The 19772-nt window shown below is 36.6% G+C and overlaps 1 protein-coding gene across 1 annotated transcript in view; it reads left to right on the top strand.

Annotated features, from left to right (window-relative positions):
- Nucleotides 1-19772, top strand: part of GMDS (GDP-mannose 4,6-dehydratase) — a 425497-nt gene that overhangs the window by 79096 nt on the left and 326629 nt on the right. The window lies entirely within an intron of this gene.

Below are 19772 nucleotides of genomic sequence, written 5' to 3'. Positions count from 1 at the left end.
ACTTGCTGAGATGCTGAATTACTGCATAAATTTTGTTACTGAATATGCAATTAGATGTTAGACTTGTTTTAGATGAGGTTAAATTGTCATTACCAACAAGATCCCCAGGTTTTGAAATTCGTTTTTTTTACCATTTGAAACAATTTTGCACAATGTGCTTTTCCTCCTCCCTAGTGGAGGAGTAACGTGAAGTTGTTGGACCAAACAGTGCTTAGAACCACAACATTTCCATTTGCATGACAATGGAGCAGATACGTCTATCTAAACGTGTTGTTTCCAGAAAGGCTTACCTATTACCAGTTTTTATACAAGTAGTAGTCTTTGAAAGACTAACCTATAAATGGAGAAGACAGCTTCACTATTACTTTTATTAGTTTTTCTTTTCTTTCTTTTTTTTCTGGTTGGAAAATCAGTTTATAGAAACTGAAACAAAAAGGACTTGTTGAAGATGAGTAACTTGATTCTGGCAAATACAGTTATATTGTAAGGACAGAGTATAAACAACAGAGTAGGTAACTTGAATTCATGTTGCATAGATGTTAAACCGCAGTGCTCTCCAAATACAGAAAAGCTCATTTAACAGGTCAACTCCACTTACTCTGCAAAAAAACTCATTTGTACTCCTCTTCATGCTTACGAACTAAAATTTATGGGCAAGTAGCTAATTGTGGTTAAAGTAGATTATGGATCAGCCATATGCTGTGTCCTTGCTGTGTGCAATGTGAGAGTATTCCTAAATGATAAATTCCCTAGCCTCTCTTGATGTGAGAATTGAATGAACATTGAAGAGCTTAAGCCTTATGAAAATGAGTTTGGCTTTGGTTTTGTAAGTCAAACCTCTTACAAAAAGTGTTGCTGCTATCAAACCATATGCCTCATTTCTAAACCCATCAAGAGCAAACTGTGCTGAAAGAATGCAGTTATTGACAAGGAGGACAGCAGAATATGGAAGTGACACAAGCGTAATCTTGATTTTAAATTGCTCTGAAAGAATTATCCATGGTTGAATTATTCAGTTTGCTGTCTGTACTGTACATGTCCAGTTGGTTTTATTAGGTGCAGCACCATAAGAACAAGGCAGTCCAACTCCAAGGGCAGCTCTGGTTCAGAACAATTTAGCTGCTGCTATGGAGAGTGGAACTGAAGCCAGCAAACTCTGCCAGGTATTTGCAGTACAATGTTGGATGTTCCTGCATTTTTTTTTTTTTTGAAGCAGTGTACTGTCTACCAATCTTCATGGAATCAGCTCAAGTCCCATGGAATTTTTACTGATCTTCTAGGCCCAAGTTATCTCCATGTGGCTACTGCAGCTGTCAACAGCTCAAATCACAGCACTAGTATGGAGTGAAGGGATGTTGGTGGTGATGCTGCAATAGTCATTGTGTCTTCATCACACTGCCATGGGCTCTGAGAAGGCTTATTATTCAGGTGTTTCCCTGCATGAACTTCTGGAGCCATTTCAGATCTGGCAGTGGGTCTTGGCTTTTTGAAGTCTAACGTGCCTTGAAAAATAGTGAGGGAACATCAGAATAGCTCTTTTAGAAGCCAGCCTGAATGTAGCAGGACCAGTGCTTAGGCAGTACTAATCAGTCCTACTGGACATAGATGAAAGTTAGACAGGGTTACTTCAGGGGTTGGTGTGTTGTGCTTCCTAGCATACCCACTGATATTTCCATTGCTCCAGTTAGGGAAAAATGTAGGTATTCCAGACCTGTTGACCGAGATGATTGGGGGACTTGACTTGAGGTATCTATCAGACTTAAAACTAGTCTACCAATGCTTGCCATTTTTGAAAAGTGCTCAGTGTTTAAATAGGAAGTAGGGACTTGGCCACCTGCTGGAGTGACAACTGAACAGTTCTTGCTGCTAAACTTTGTTTATATAAGGTTACCATTTTTGTCTGTACACACCATATTGGGGGAAGGAGGGAAGACAGCTTCTAATCTTAGCTTGTTTCACATTCTGGTCACATTGAACTGGTGATGTCTTCAGTAGTTTTTGGTGATGTTTATGTTGGCTTGTGTTTATACAGAATAAAGTTTTCTATCACTCTCACTTCCAGTTAGTTTTGTGAGCCATGCTGAAAGTAAGGAAAATAAAATAATAGGAAGTTGGTCTGGTTTCCTGTAGGAAACCAATGAAGATGAAATTGGTTCTTGGAATGAACCCACAGTAGTCTGGGAAATACTGTCAGAGAAGACATTTTTCTGAATCATAAATAATGAGGATTATGACTCATAAAGTAGGTCACTGAGAGGCTGATCTGATCTTGTATATGGGAGAAAGTGAGAGAAGGCTGAAACTTGTTATTAAAAACAGTAAACTTAACAGAATGATGTCATACCATCGGAACAAATTATCCAGTGTGCATTCCTGTCTGTTTTGATGAGGAATGGGGATTAGCTATCGTACTGTAACTTCCCCATTGGGTTTTCAGAAAACAGTAGCACATTCACTTCATAGCTATTAAATAAATAGTCTAGCCTCATGTTTTCTATCCAGTCGTTGAATGTCCTGCTGCTTTGGCTTTTGGTGCCCTGGGAATCCTCAGTGCTAACCACGATTTGTTTCCATTTAATTAGGCTTCATGGGAGTAATAGTTTTCAGTATATTGATTCTAAATACTAACAGGCTGTTGGGTGCAGGTACATGCAGATGGCTTAATCTAAATTCTTTTACCCAGAACTCTACTCATATCCTTGTTTCTGTTAAATGCCTTGGAAATCAGTAATCCAAATGCTAATTTGGCTCAAATGATATCCATACCCTTTGTATCATAGTGTTTCAGGAGGTATATCAAATCTATGTGTATGCAACTATTCCTCCCACCCCCTTAGAACAAATTATCTCATCACTATTGGCTATGCTGTAAGATTTTTGTTTTGATTTGTGTTAAACTGGGGATACTGGTAAATACTTTGAGAAATTTCTGAAGCAAAAGCATAACATTAATAAAAAAAAAAATCTATGAAATGATTTCATCATTTGAAATTAGTACTGAGCAGTTAGGCATGGAGCTGAAGAAATGTCTCCAGTTGTATGGCTGCTGTTATCCTAGAAGACATGCATTAAAAAGCCTCATCTAATCTGGCTGTAGTGCACATGGCCACAACTTCTCAGTTTCTCATCCTTAAAGCGTATTGGGTTGCAGGGGTTAACGTGTACTGGATTCTGGCCACTGACTGTTGGCATCTCTTGCCAAAATTGTTGTAGCACATATATTTGATAAGATATAAAAACAGTGGGCTGACCCTTCTGTGGTAGGTGTTCTTTATGTATGCAATATGGACGTATTATTGAAGAGTAACATCTTATTTGCATGTATTACATTTTTAAAAGTCAATATATGCTCAAATAAAAGTTTTTCTTTTTTATTTCACAAGATGTGTATGGCTTTCTTCTCTTGTTCTTTAGTAGACATTAAGATTTTTCTGTTTAGTTTAGTTCCTCAAGCACATATGTGTGCTTGAGGTATGCAGGAATGAACTTTAAGAAGCAAGCTTTACACTGTTACCTGAAATATAAAAATCAAGAGGCCTTTAGTATGTAAACCATCATTTGTGTAAGGATCTCTTTTATGTTGTCTGTTGAATTCAGCTTCATCTCTAGGTCCTTCTTTTTTTCTTTTATGTTTTTGTCCTCTTCTAAGAGAAGGCCCTCCGTCTTGGAAAGCTTTCAATCTCTTCTTTCTGCATAGGGGCAAGACATGCTGACAGAATTTAACTTGATCACTTCTGGTTCTTCTGGCCTTTCTATCTGTTTCAAATACTGACCCCTAATTATGAACTGCACATTCTGTAAACCATTAATTATTGCATTCAACTCTATGCCTATTCATGCAACTCTATTTGCTTTCTTGCTATATAGACAATGAGGGGGTAGCAGGAAAGATGGGAAAACAAGATTAACAAGATCTGCAGAGCCCAGGAGGGAAAATTTGAAATGGAAGTAAAAAGCGATGTTCACTTGGATCTCTGCTGCATCCCAGTCATAGCTTGCATACTGTGTGGTAGAAAATTGGGACAGTTGCTGGGACGGGAAACCTGAATCATGTGAGCAAAAGTTTATATCATGTTGTTTCATAAGATCATAGAATTGCAGAATGGTTGAGGTTGGAAGGGATCTCTGGAGATCATCTAGTCCAACACGCTTGCTCAAAGCAGGATTAGCTAGAGCAGGTGACTTAGGGCCATGGCCAATCAGGTTTTGAATATTTCTGAGTGGAGTCTCCATAACCTCTTTTGAGAATTGTTTCAGTACTTGACCACCCTTATTCTAAAAAAGCTTCTCATGCCTAAACGGAACTTTCTGATTTCTGTTTGTGCCTATTGTTTCTTGTATTTCCACTGAGTACCATTGAGAAGAGACTGGCTCTGTTCTCTTTACAGCCTCCCATCAGATACTTATACATATGGATAAGTTCCCCTCTCTCCCCTCCAACCAAGCCTTGTCTTCTCCATGCTAAACAAACCGAGCTCTCTCAGCCTCTCCTATGTGAGAGATGCTCCGTTTCTTTAGTCTTTGTGGCTGTTCGCTGCTCTTGCCCCATTATGTCCATGCCTCTTGTGTTAGTTCTGGGCTGCCCAGTACAGCATTCCTGAAGAGGTCTCACCAGCGCTGATGAGAGGGGAAGGATCACCTCCCTCCAGGTGCTGGCAACACTCTACCTAATGCAGCCCAGGAGGCTGTTGGGCTCTTTTGCCACAAAAGCACATTGCTGGCTCATATTTAATTTGTTGACCACCAGGACCCCCAGATTTTTTTTCTGCAAAAGTGCATTCCAGCTGGTCGGCCACTGGTATGTGCTGATGTATGCAGTTATTCTTCCCCAAGTGCAAGACTTTGCATTTCCCTTTGTTGAACTTCATGAGGTTTTTCTCTGCCCGTATCTCCAACCTGTCAAGAGCCCTCTGAATGGCAGCACAATCCTCTGGTGTATTAGCCACTCCTCCCAGTTTTGTATCATCAGTAAACTCAATGAGGGTGCGCTCTGTCCCATCATCTGTATCATTAGTGAGGTGGTTGAACAATATTGGTCCCAGTATCAACCTCTGGTGTATTCCACTGGTGACTGGCTTCCAGCTGGACTTTGTGCCACTGATCACAACCCTCTGAGTGCAGTAGTTCAGTCACCTCCCTGAACCTAGCCCATACTTTATGAGCTTGTCTGTAAGAATGTTATGGGAGACAGCATCAGAATTTTTACTGAAGTCAAGATGAACAACATCCACTGCTCTCTCCTCATTTGCCAAGCCAGTCATTTCATCGTAGAAGGCTACAGGTTTGTCAGGCATGATTTCCCCTTTGTGAATCCATGCTGACTAATTCTGATCACCTTCTTATCCTTCATGTGTTTGGAAATTCTTTCCAGAAACGGTTGTTCCATCACTTTCCCAGGTATAGAGATATGACTAATTGGCCTGTAGTTCCCCAGATCTACTTCTTGCCCTTCTTGAAGATATGAGTGACACTTGCTTCCTTCTAGTCCTCAGAAACCTCCTCTAGTCACCACAACTTTTCGAAGATAATCAAAATTGGCCTGGCAATGACATTGCCTAGTTCCCTCAGCACTTAAGGACACATCACAGTGGGGCCCATAGACTTCTGTATTTTCAGTTTGTTTAAAGGTTCCCTAACCTGATCTTCCTCCACTGAGGGGAAGTGTGCCTTTTCCCTGGACTTCCCTACTGGTTTTGGGGATGTGGGATTGCCGAAGGCCAGTCAAGTAAAGACTGAGGTGAAGAAGGCATCTTCTGAGTACCTAGGCCTTTTCTGTATGCTTTGTCTCTATCCCATTAACAGTGGGCATGCATTTTGCCTTGTCCTCTGCTTGTGGACTTGTAGAAGCTTCTTTTTGCCCTCCATGATTGCTCACTGATTCAACTCTAGATGGGCTTTAACTTTACTAGCCCCATCCCTGCATGCTCAAACAGTGTCTCTGTATTCCTCATGAGTCACCTGTTCCTGCTTCTACCTCTTGCACACTTTCTTTTCATTTTTGAGTTTAATCAAGTTTAATCAGGTTTAATCAGGTTCATCCATGCAGTTCTCCTGATGCATTTGCTTGAATTCCTGCTTGTTGGGATGGACTATTTTTGAGCTTGGAGGAGGAGATCTTTGAAAATCAACAACTCTCCTGGACTGCTCTTCTGTCCAGAGCTGTATCCCATGGGATTCCTTCCACCAGATCCCTGAAGGGGTCTAAATCTTTTCTCCTGAATTATAGGATATGATCCTGCTATTTGCCTTGTTCCCTCCCCTCAGGATCATAAACTCCACCATCTCATGGTCATGGCAACCTTGGCTGCCCTGACCTTCACATTCCCCAATCAGTTCTTTCTTGTTTGTAAGTACCAGGTTCAGCAACGTATCTCCCCTTGTCAGTTCCTTAATCATCTGTGTCAGGAAGTTATCAACATGCTCAGACCTCCTTGATTGCTTGTACACAGCTGTCTTGTACCTCCAGCAGATATCAAGGTGTTTATCCCGTGAATACCAGGAACTATGAACATGAGACTTCTGGTAGTTTGGAAAGGCCTCATCTACTTCATGTTATGAAACCTGTTTTCATCCCTGTCCTGTGGAGTGCAAAACCCTATGGAGATAGGGCTTCCTTTTCATTTCCAATTGTCTAATAAGGGATATTCCTTTTACCTGCAGTTGGGAACTCATCTTTATGGTGATGAAGGCTGCATCTGAGATATGGCCTAGTAGCTAGGATCCCTGTGTTTGGGTCACAAGCATATCAAATAATTACAAATATTTGTTGCTGGCTGTCTTGAAGGTGTTATCACTGATATTATAGGAATAACCCCCCCTTGCATGCCTCCTCTTATTTACTTAGTACAGTTGAAAATCATCAGTGAGAAAGCCTATGTCAGAGAGGATGATGTCTCTTTGAGGCAGTCTCACATCAGGAAGTTACTTCAAGTGTATGTTTCCAGTGTGCTCTTAGCTATGAGGAAAACTAAGGTACAAGGTTAAACAGCTTACCCCAAAAGTAAAGTAGAACTGCCAATGCAGGTCTCCTGATTTTTAAGCTCCATGATCCTTAGAAGGTCTGTCCTTGTGCTGTTCAGTATCCAGGCTGGTGATTGTACCCTCCATACAGAACAGCACTTTGTTATGACCTTTATTCTGAAAACCCTCAAATTTAGCTTGGCTGAGTTTTAACTGTCCCGGTAACAACACTGAAGTAAAGTAACTTCCGCTGATTGGTGCCACTGCTTGTCTATTTTGTAAACTAGTCCCGAAAATAGTTGATTTGTGTTGGGAGATGCATGTTTTGATATTGTAGGTGTTTTTTTAGTGTTTTGTCTTTTTTAAAAAATCTGAGATGAATACCAACCAGTAATCTAAACGAGGCTAACTGCATTTAACAACAATATACTAACTGCATACTTACTCAGTTTAATTCTGATTCTTACAGTCTTGGCAAAAGTTGTTTTTAATTTGATACAATTTTGGTTGGGTAAAACTTCAAGTTAAATAACTCAAGGTGTTGAAAAGCTTTTCCACTAGTCCTGTGTTAGTACCAAGATTTAGAATTGTGTACTACAGCTTGCATAGTAAATATTTTATATGCTATACCTAGTGCATCATTCAGTATGCATTGTTGTGCTGTTGGATTACTGCATAGATTTTAAGTTCAATATAAATGTCCTAAATCTCATGGCTTCTCAAAAAAATTTTTTGCTGTTTTACAGCAGGCAGTTTGGCTGTTGAGTGTAACAAGATCTAGTCCAGTTAATTGAAAAGAATAGTAGCAGCACACTTACAGAGAGGCAATATACCTTATACATAGGCAAAAATAAGCCTAGCAGGCCTTAATTTTATGGAGTTGGAGAATTTTATAGCTATATTTTATAGAATACTTTTATTGTCTTAAGATGATATTAAATTACATTTAATTCAGCATATATGGCAGTTCATTTTATTAGCCAAAAAATGAGTTTCCAAACCTGATCTATGGTATAATAGGACTATAAATGTAGAGCCTTCTGCCCCAGGGTATTTCTGATGAGCATAGGATCCCCTGTATGGGCTTGTAGTACCATGTTTTGTGGCATAGTTGGGTACTGTCTGTCTGCTGCTGTATGTTTACTGCTCATGGCAGCTCGTAGTATTAGCCTCCTGAACGTAACTTCTCCAGAAAATTGTTATGCAAACAAACATACTTAGCATTTGCACAGTGGGGACAGATACGATGAGGTCTTGATTCTTAGACAGGGCCATCAGACTCTCTGACATAAATATAAAGAACTAAAAATTAGTTGAGCTGCCTTTTGTCCTTCAGAATGCTTCATGCTTTTGCTTGTGCTGGTAGATATCCAGGATATGATTCTGTAAGGGAATGCACAGTCTTATTGTAGTTCAGCACACACTTCTACTAGTATAATTTCAGGCTGTTAGAATTACTCTGATGCTTTCCTGGGTTCTGCCCCAGAAGCTGTGTCCTTGTGGGATGGAGTCACAGTGCACCAGAGGGCAGAATAAGGATATTTCCTTTGAATGCTTATATGTGGTGGTGTTCTGCATATCATTTAAAAACTCTAAGCAACCTAATTCTTTTTACACAGCCAATTTTTAAGTGGTTACATTTAAATTATTCTGTGTAGTTTTTTAATATAATACAATACCTGTTCAAATGGATTTCCTGTTTGTCTTAGGAAGTGTGGTAATTCTAATGATGGCTAGCAATTGGAATTTTGTGTGTTTCTACATTTGGGTCACTAAATATTTATGGCACTTCACACAGTCTCTGTAATTGCAGCCTACATTGTCGGTTAAATAGACATAAAAACCAAATGCTATATAGTAACAGTATAACTATTAACATTATTAAGCAGATTAACTTTAATTACTAGTTAAATATCCGTAATATGGCTGCAACTGTTACGAATCTGTAAAAAGAACAGTGGAATAATACACTCAGTGGTACTAGAATGTATTTGGACTATTAGAAAATACAAGCATTAACGTATTACTCCTAAAATAGACTACGATTTATGGAATACCAATGAGAAAGTTGAGCTTTGTGTTTATGGGCATGTCTTAATACCACAGAAGATCTGCCGTGACCTTTGTTGGGATCTCCTCCCTGCCCTCCTTTTCCACAAATCTTGTTGTTTCCTTATCTTTCCCCCTCCCTTGGCAAAAATCCTCTGCTTTTGCTCTGAGGCAGTTTTTTCTCCATAGAAAAATATGCTAGAGTTGATGCACTTTTTGGTTCCTGCTGATTTTATTTGTAGTTTATGTAGATATCTTGGTAGATTTTTGCTTTTTTAATTGCTCATCGTGGTGTTTTTTTCATGGATCATTTCCAGGGTAAATGCTAAGCACATTATACCAGTAAGTTATTTAAGTGCGTCAGGAAAGCAACAGTGTAAGAAATGAGGTATTTGAATGCTTATCAGGGGTGTGAAAAGGACCAGACTGAACCCTGAAACAGGACTTTTCCATATGGCTTGGCAATTAAATAGCAAAATGTCGTGATTTCATAACTGAAGATTATAGATTCCATTTGGATATGCGCAACTTCAGCTTGGGTGTCTTTTGCATGATGTTTTACAAATGCAAGTAAGAGACACTTTCTTTACTGCTGTTCTTGTGTTGTACGGTGCATGCAAAGCAGGCTGAATGCTATGATGAATGAAGTGGTGTTTATCTTTGTGACCCTGATGATGGATAAAGTACCACCTCCTTCATCTCGTGCTTTGTGTGTGGTTTCTGCTCTAAGGCTCTGTAGTTTGACTTCCTACTCAACTTCTGAATTTTAAATCTGGCAATGCGAAGGTGGGGGAGGGGGGCAGAATCGTAATTCATTCAGTGCCACAGCCCTGAATTAGGTCTGGATCATTGTTGAAATCAAGCCCTCGGTTAGTTCTGCTATGTAATCAAATTGCAAAATTTGAACGTACTGCTTTAAAACAAATTTCGTGTTTGGTCTCTTGTTTGAGGATATAAATGAAAGAAGGTTGTTAAACTGGATTCCCTTTTTAAAGAAGAGTTGTTTGGTTTTATTTTAAATAACTAGATCTCTGCTTTAAATGTACCCGCCTAGGTGTGGAAAGGAAAGTAATTTTCTAACTGCTTTCTGCATTTGGGGCTGAGGAGGGAGAAGTAATCAAAAACTCCCTGATAATAACTTCTTCCAGCTGCTGCAGGGGAAGCGAAAGTTGATGGAAAGGGAAGGCAGAATTGATGCATTCACAGGGTTGTATTTCTTCTGTCACATAGATGGCAGCAGAGTGTTGCATACAATGGAGCAGCTTCATCGGGTAAGGGGAATGAAAGACAGTGACATTACAAGCTGACTTGTGTCAGCTGCAGCCTTGAAAAACTTGTAGTTAGGCATAAAAGAGGAAAGAAAGCTACTATTGATAATGCAAGCGCATAGAGGATGAAGAAGGGTATGAGATGCCATAAAGTACTGAATTTCTGGAATTGTCCCAGGTGGCAAAACTTAATCTTTTAAGGTATGTCATCCACTCATGCAACATGATTGAAATCAGCTAACATAATATGCATGTCAAAATAAAGAGACAGAAAGAAAAAGAAAGTATTCACAAGTTGCAACTGAAAGTAATATAGAGCTGCCTTGGGGTACTGTAGGAATGGGCCAGAATGCCTATTTTTTAGTTAAGTAAGTTAGAGAAAGGAAATGTCAGTCCTCAAATTGGGCAAGCATTCTATGGGAAGGTTTGATCAAATGTCAGCATTTTTAGAAAAGAACGGCAGTCTGATTTACACCAATCCAAATCCCCCAAATTAGATTTGCTGTTAAAATGGGTCAAGCTGCAAATTGTGTGAGTAATAGAAGTGTTTAATTAATAAAAGTAGCACAATACCTGACTTAGCATTTATTAGGTACAAAATTAATGGCTGCAAAATAGATGTGGTCATCCAGACATTAAAGAGGCTTTTGTTGAATTCTCATCTGCATCCAAAATTTTTATCATAGGACTATCCCAAAATAAAGGATGGAATTCTGGCTCTGTTGAAGGCTTTGGTGTTCAGTTGCTATCGATGTCAATGATTGCTTAAGTCCTCGTGTTTTAAGATACCATACTAAGAGGAAAGAAAAGAAATCTGAGAAATAAATATTATAGCATGACTAGAATATTCTAGAAATTATATCAGGGCTGGAAAAATCAATATAAGGTTTCAAAACATAATTACAGCTTTATTTCTGATAAGGCTGTTTGAGTGCTATCATCCCAGCTAAGCATGTGCTTCACTGTTTATTTTCCTGTGGCACCTCAGTACAGTTTACTTTCTGTAAACAGATGCCTTTGTTACAAAGTTGCCTTAAAACTGTTATAACAACTTGGTGATATCTGGCAGGTTTCTATCAGGATAACAACTTATTTCTCATATAAGGTTTCTTTTCCTCAAATTTGATATTTCAGTGATCCATCCACCCTCTTGATCAGGCTAGTAACAAAACCAAACCACAGTGTAATTTATTTCTTATATATTTGAAGAAAAGCATATTTGATTCATTTTGAAGTGTTGCAACTCATGCTAGCTGTGACAGTTTACTAAGATAGAGGGGAATGTAAGTTTATAGGAGTGTAGATGGTTTCCAGTGTCATTCATTGTATACTATGCAAAGTGCTAAAATCATAGCTCTGATTTCTGGATCTTTTTTGTTACGACTTAATTGCTGTTGATGCTGCTGTTTGAGTAGGTCTGTATGTGTTTTTTTTTTTAAAATAACTTTGTAAAACGGAAGTGTTTTGATGATTTTAAGAACAACTTTATTGTATTAAAACAATTATATGCAATTCCTGTTATCTGAACACTGGTAAAGCACTGCTTATAAATGGAGGAAATGCATGCAATTCATTAGATAAGTAATAATATGAAGCCATCTTTCTCCAATTTTTTTCCCTTGCTTAATATCAAATTAATTTGGCATATTTTTAAAAATTTTCTTGTGCTTTGAACATGCTTTCATTGGGGCACGTTAATTAAATCCTTGAAAAAAAATAGCATGGTTGTGTTTATGTGTTTTTAGAAACCACTTACCAAGTTGCTATTCTAAGCATTATAAATGGAATCTTTGAAATATTTATGAATGTGCAATAATATATGCCTTTCATTATCCGGGGGAATTAAATTGGTGAAACAAATGCTAACTTTTTAAAAATATACAATAACAAAATCCTTTCTGAAAGAATAGTACCTGACAGCTACTGGTGTCCTTGGGGCTACGCACTGCAGACTCCTATATAAGCAAAACTTCATTGAAATAGACGTTTGTGAGGGGTTTGGTGGAGAGTGAGGGTAGCTGTTGTCTCTTGTCTCTTTTCCATTGAGCTAAGGATATTAGCTTGAGTGACGACATTTAATTTTCTCAATTTTGAAATGGTATATTTGCATAACAAAGCAGTAGTTTTTTTTTTTCCCCCTTCAGGATCATTAGGACTGCTGGGTTATATATGTGTGTGCGTGCTTCTACTCTCTCTTTGCTGAGTAATACTAGATTTGTTCTTTTCATTCTGTCTAAGCTTGGCTTTGTGGTTTGTGCAGCTTTAAAAATGTATATTCATCCTTCACCTGTGGAAGAAATGTGTTGTACGATTTAGAACTACTTAAAACATGCAAAACAAGTGAAATAAAATACTTTCTGTGGTAAAAATGGTTTTGCTTATTTTGTTACTGCATGAAACAATATAGAGATAACTTGAAAACAAAAAATTTGTGGGTGAATTGTTACAGTGAGATGATTAAGATTATAGAACCTATGATTAAAAAATGCTGTGTGGTCAGTAATGATAGAACACAATTATATGAGGAAGGGTTATTCCACTGTTATAGTACTCTGTGGACACAGGTTTCTATTTTTCCTTTAAAAATAATTTAGAAGTTGAAGATGAAACAAAATTTGCTTAGGTGTTCCAGAACTGTAATGAGATTTTTTTTTATGTGTTACTTTATTAGTTTCAATACATTTTTAGATATTAGGAGTAGACATAGTTGCTCAATATATAGCCACGTTTTAAAATATATCAGCTGGGTAAAATATGAATTGTCATTTTGAGATGTTTAGAATCACTGTTAGCTGTTGTGTTCATCTTTCTATTTATAGCAAAGTTCTTGAGTAAATCTGTGCAGAATATTTTATTTTAGAATATTTTATGTTAACTGTTTGTCTTCTGTAAATCAAATAATTGTATACTTCGTAAAGAGTATAAATTTGATATTTAATAATAAGCCTTCTGAATCATGAAGCAGATTGGTTTAAACAAAATGTTGCCACAGTTTGAATATTATAAAGCAGCATCACAATGAAATTCAGCAGGCATGAAAAAATCATTCGGAAGGAGATATATCGGTTCTCTTCAGAAATAATGGAGCATTATATCTTTGGAACAACTAGCTGATCCCTGCTTGCACAGAACACAGATTTGGAGAGAGAGAAAATCTTTATCAGCTTTTGTGCTCTAATGCAAAACTTGTTTTGCAGAGGAATTGAGTGTATTTTACATAGCAGCAAATTATTGGAAATATATATAATACATTCTTTTTAATTCAGTTCTGACTGTCATTGCATAGAAAACTTACTGCTCCTTAACTTATATTAAACTTTATCTCATTGCAGCTTTTCTGAGGTCCAGCTATGTCGAGAATCTTTGACAATATACTGAGAGTCTAAAAAGAGTGTAGTTAGAATGATGAAAGCAGCACTTTTTTTTTTGCCTGTACATCTATCCATACCTGTGTTCCGTTACCTTATATTTTCATTAAATATTTGTTGCATATATTGGTTTGAATAATCTTACTGTGAATGTCTATTGAATTGCATTTTCCTGTAAGTGTATGATGCTAAGAAATACATTTTAATTTTAGCCAGACATTCTTGCATAATGTTGCTTTATGGTGATGCAATTTCACTGGCATAGCATCAAAACAAAGGATAAAGCATCAAACAAGGGTATAAAAACAAAGGATGCTAAAAGTCTGGAGCATTGCTTACAAGATTTTAATATGTTTAATATTCTTCCCTTTTTTCATTTTTTTTTTCTGTCTGTGGAACAAGTTGTGGGTTCTGTGGAGATGTTCTAATTTTAGTTTGGTGCAATACATTCTTCCTTTGATTTGTCTCTAAAATTTGTCTCACTGTGGCAAAGAACATCCTCTATAAATGATGTATTTTAATTACAAGGTATATGTAACCTATGTATTTAGTTAGCTGGGCAGTAAATTTTAATTGCAGAGCTCTAAAAAATGTTCCTGAAAACATTACATACATTTAGCACTCCTGAGTGGTATATGGCGCTAATAAAAGATTCACTTGGTTTATTGAGAACACATTATCTGAAACACAAATTCTAATTAAAAAAGAAAAAGACTAAAAATTCATTGAGTAAAGGACAATAAAAGACATTGATTATTTGTGATACTAATACCTGTTCTATACTGTAATTTTGTCTGTGTATAAACTTCATTTAGAGTAGCAATCCTTGCAAGTTTTATCTGGTACAAAATTATATAAAATTCTTTCTGTAGATTTTAAAAGGTACAATTTAATTAAAACAATACGATATGTAAATAAGTGGTAAATGAAAATTCTTTTTAAATGTAACACACAAGCAGTTGTGTGAAACCTTTTGTTTTTTCGGACTATTGGATTTTCTTGATGCTGGTTGTAATAATTCTGATGAAAGAAAATGGGACTGATTGACTTGTATTAAGGTCTAATCCAAACACCACTAATGTCACTGGAAGTGGTTCTGTACACTGCTTGGGAGTATTTCACGGTTGTAGGTTTCTTGTTACTGTTTATTTTGTATCTAATACTTTGACTTAGTTCAGATATCAGTTTTTATGTATTGTGTACTTTTTGCTTGTAGCATTCACTGTTTCAGAGTATCATTACTGAATGTTGTAAATTCTGAGTAAATCTGTTTTATAGTGTTACTACATTTGTTACTGCATTACTTTTAATAAATACAGTGATGAGAAATATGTATTAGAAAATAGGAATGTAAATATTTGATGCTAATTAAGATTTAAAGGAATGTCATAAAGTCTACTGAAGGCCAAAAACTCAGATAGTTTAGGGGGGAATCACATCGTGTTAACCTTGTTTAAATTGTGTACTTTACTACATGTAATTCTTTGCCTTACATTTGTGATCAAGATACTGAACTAGAATTCCCCTATAAATATTAGTATAGGATATTCTTTATTTATACTAAATAAATCAAAGCAAATGACTTGCGCTTTCTCTTCAATGCTTCAAGTTAAAAATCAGATGAAATCTGATGGTTAGTATCAAGTCATGTTGAAGTCAAAATTTCGCAATAGTAACATGCAAGTGATCAGTATAAATTATTTATGATAGTGTCAGTGTAGACCTCATAATCTAAGAATGGTAATACTGTTGCAATTGAATACTTGAACATACATGTAACACTATCTAACATGAAAACCTTGCCATCATTCAAAGAACAATTTTTCTATTCATTCTGTGGTTTCCATATTAAAGTTGAAATTTTTAATCCAAGAATGTTTTGCTTAAAAAAAAAGGGGGGGGGGGAAAGGGAAGGGGGAAGAAAGAGTTTAATATAGTGAGACCCATGGATAAAACAGGATTGTCTGCAATATATTATTCTTTCTGTCAGCAAGTGTAGATTAAAGTAGGCTTTGCTTCTGTAAGCAAATGTTAACATTTTTATAGGAGGGGTATCTTTCTTAATGACATGTTATGTATGCGTATTTACTGTTAGTTGTTAACATGGTCACAAATTGCACTGTTAACAAAATGAAACATGTGGCTTTCTAATGCCAGGGAGTGTAAGTAATCTGAAGATTTAAAGCTTACGACAATATATTGAAAACATAATTACATTTTAAGGCAAGCAAACAATTGAACCTTAACTAACTGTAGCTTAAATTTTAATTTATGTTTTTTCTTTTTTTTTTTTTTCTTTTTTTTAGGTAGGTAAGCATTTTTGTTTTATGTGGGATGTGGAAGGCTTAATATTTTGTGTTTAATATTTGAAGGGGAACATCTTCCATATTGTAATTAAATGTAATTACGAATAAAATCTGTACAAATAGTGTTGTAAGTTTTTGAAGTGTTTTTTTCTCACAGTAGCTACAGTTTTGAGAAGAACATCCCATGGTGTGCGTCTGTGTGTGGAAATTTGACTGTCACCAGAACTTTGCTTAGTTGCTACTCAATTCATTTGTATGAATCTACTGTTACTTTATGGACTATGTTGCAAGATCTCCAGCACAGAAACCGTTTCTTCATGTGTACTCTAAAGCCTAACAGAGTTGGCTCTGGTCTGGTTATGACATTTCTTCTGGACTGCAGTATCCTGTTGTAATTATAGAACATAGCTTAAATGATGCAGATGATAAATGGAAATATATTTTATCTACTTCTACTAATATTCTGTTAGACTTATCAGTTTGTACTAGACTTCCTAAAATGCTTTTTTTTTCATTAATTGGACTGCCATCTGCACAGCTTTTGTGGTTTTTGCTATAGATTCTTGGCTTTAATGAATTAGTGCTATTTTTTTTGCTTTCTTTATCTTTCAGCCTGCAGTGTTTTGTATAACCTCATTAGATTTGCATAATATCAGAAATATACTTGCTATATTAAATTTGTCCATTTAAGGTGTCATTTTTGTTAGCATGTTACAACATTGAAGTTAAAATGTTTAATGACAATATAAATTCAGGTGAATGCACTTTAAAAATGAAGCCCAGATGTGATCATTCATAAGCATAACCTATAAATAAGTGCAAATTTGCACAGTATAACTTGTGAATTTTTTCTCTCTGTGGTTAGCTACAGTGACTTGTCCACCTTTTATTATTTCAGTAAAGAAAATTGTATTAGTACACTTATTCATAGGCTGTCATATAACACTTAGAACTTTATGAGTCTTTGCTTAGAAATTATGTGACTGAAAATAAGATGTCAGTAGGGAAATACTCTTTTTGTCAATGACTGATTTAAAGGATCTTTGTAAAGTGGAAGTTCTCCTGCAGTGTTTTAATTATCATCTTTCTCTTAAAAAAAAAAAAAATCACAATATGTTTCTACATTAAGTGATGTGTTTACAGTGAGAAATTGTTTGTCTGACAAAGTAAAATCTGGAGGCTGTGCTATTTGCTTTGTTTTTTTCATGACTCAATTTTATCTCTTAATTTTTACATTCTCATTTTTCTTTGATTTTTTTTTTTGATAGCACTATGTGAGAATGTTATCGAAAAGACACACAGTTATTTAGAGCTAGCAGAGCAGAAAAGTGCTCTGTGACTATTTACTAGGTTGTCTTTCCTCTTAGATATTGCGTTCTTATGCATGCTGTACTACACTGGTGTAACCATATGTGTTTGCTTTGTGTGGCACAGATGAATTACTTGGAATGCCATCAAAGCTATTTTCTGTGTATTAATAATGCTAAAGATTTCAAGTATTTGTCACGTTGCAAGCTAAATGTAATGTTAATAGTACAGCCATGTAGTAGATTGGGTGTTTCATTACTATTAAAACTCCTGAAGTTAAAGTACAAAAGCCAGACTGAATAAATTAATCTGTTTCATCTTTTTTTCTCCTCTCCTGTCACTTTTTGATTTAAGCTTTTTTCTTTTTTGTTAGATGGGTGGTAAGCATGGGGAGTATGTGAAAATGTTACACTTTGGAACTGATTTAAAAGACTTTGACTAGAACCATCTGTTCCCACCTCCTAATCTTCAAGCTGCTCTTGAAAAATAGGCCAAACCTTATCCCAGGGGGGCTAGTGGATACAACTATCTACAACAATAATAAAATGTAAAAATACAAAATATACAGATACCAAAAGCTCAGTGATCTGTAACAGCCTACTCTTGCTTCTGGTTACTTCTGCAAATCTTTCTTCCTTGGGTGGGAAGGGGAGTATAGGATACACAGAAGGGCGTAGAGGTCAGGGGGAACCACCTATTTGTCTGCATGTTAAACTGTATGATACTAGTATGGAGAAATCTGTGAAAGAGCATCATCATCTTGCCTGTCTACCATATGCACAGGTTTCTACTTTGACGAGGGAAACGGATTCTCCACACACTTCCCTCAGACCCAATTGCCTTTCCCTGAAGAAATGTTCTGGGTATGTCACATTTAGGGCCAAAACTGGGTTTTAATTGTTTTTTTTTAAATACTATTAAAAAAAAAAAGAAAAAGTTAAACTACTAGCTTATGCCCTGCAATTACCACCTCTCAGATGAAGCCCTGTGTAGGAATAATACATGTATGTGTGTGTGTGTTAGAGTCATCTTGTGGATTTTTTTTTTTAATCCAAAACTCTGTTCAAATATATCATCTATGGAGCTGAAACTGGCATAAATCTAAGCAATACATATAGCTACACTATAAGTACCTTCATCCGGAACCAGAGCTCCCTCTTAGTACCAAGTCTACTATAAGAATATTTGTCTTGTTTACTAATGGCATGCCTAGGCTTCACTCCAGGTGTTGGGAGGCATCCCCTCACCTTTCACAACATGAACTCTGCAGCAGTTCTGTACCTGTTGGTTTCCAAATACAGTACTTGTTACGGTACTTGCTCCTGGAAGAATGTACACTCCAGGTTATTTTTAGAATTAAATTTTGGAATTACATTCATTTTTTAATTAATAGTTTTGTGCATCTCATCATCTGTAAACCATTAGCTAAAACATATTACTGTAGTCCCTGTTACAGGGAAATCACACAAATTGTATGTGTTCAGTTGTGTGCATGTGTATAAAAGGGAAAAAACAGGGTAGAGGCTGTTGATTACATTTTAAATACTCCCAAGATGTATGGCTATTCCAGGTACCATAAAGGTATCTTTTTGGGATGCTGACAGTTTTAGCACTCTGGAAGATTGTGCAATTTCTTTTCTAAAGGTTCTGTGTTTCTTAGGTGTTGCTCAAAAAAGGAGGATCCTAAGCATCCAGAATTATGTGGGCTATGGAGTTGGTGTTGGTTGTTGACTTGACTGTTGCTTTAGCATCTTCCTACTACTCATATAACACTGCCTATGTGCTGTTATTACTACTCTTTTGGCTTTGCAGAAGAAAAAATCTTGCTGTGAAGTGATTCAAGAACAGTTTTTTTTTTTTTTCAATATAAGAAATCCTGTGTAGTAGTTGCATACTTTTCATTTTGTGAGTTTGTCTTTAACTTCAAAATAAAGTTTGTAAGTGAGATGGTACTGGTATAATGGATGGTAGTGGATGATTCCTGGTATAATACCACTGGATTTATGGTTGCTTTGCCACATTAGAAAAAAATAGAAGTTACAGTTTAGGCTCTTTAGATAACTGAAAATAAAGCTTGGTGCAAGTTGTTTACTTGTCTTTGGGATGTTTCACCACCTTCAAACCACTGCCTCTCTGTTTCATCTGCAAGGACTTAAGAACTTTACCAGGCAACTGACACTGGATACCACACTGTCTTTCTGTCCTTTCCCTCCCAAAAACATGAGCACCTTCATGCATAATAATCTTTAAAGTTAGAATATTCTCCATATGGTGATATATTTGTAACCATCTTTTCCAATCCTTCCTCTAGAGACACACTGTGATAGTGACAGAGCACTGGAACAGATTGCCTAGAGAGGTTGTGGAGTCTGCTTCTCTGGAGATATTCAAAGCCCACCTGGATGCAACCCTATCTAACATGCTCTAGGTGACCCTGCTGAGCGGGGAGGTTGGACTAGATGATCTCCAGAGGTCCTTCCAACCTTACCCATTCTGTGATTCTGTGGCCCACA

This window comes from Rhea pennata, chromosome 2 (assembly GCF_028389875.1).
Source record: "Rhea pennata isolate bPtePen1 chromosome 2, bPtePen1.pri, whole genome shotgun sequence".
In the NCBI taxonomy this organism is placed as follows: domain Eukaryota; kingdom Metazoa; phylum Chordata; class Aves; order Rheiformes; family Rheidae; genus Rhea; species Rhea pennata.
The sequence above is the reverse complement of the archived record's forward strand: the minus strand, read 5'-3'. Positions and strand labels throughout refer to the sequence as shown.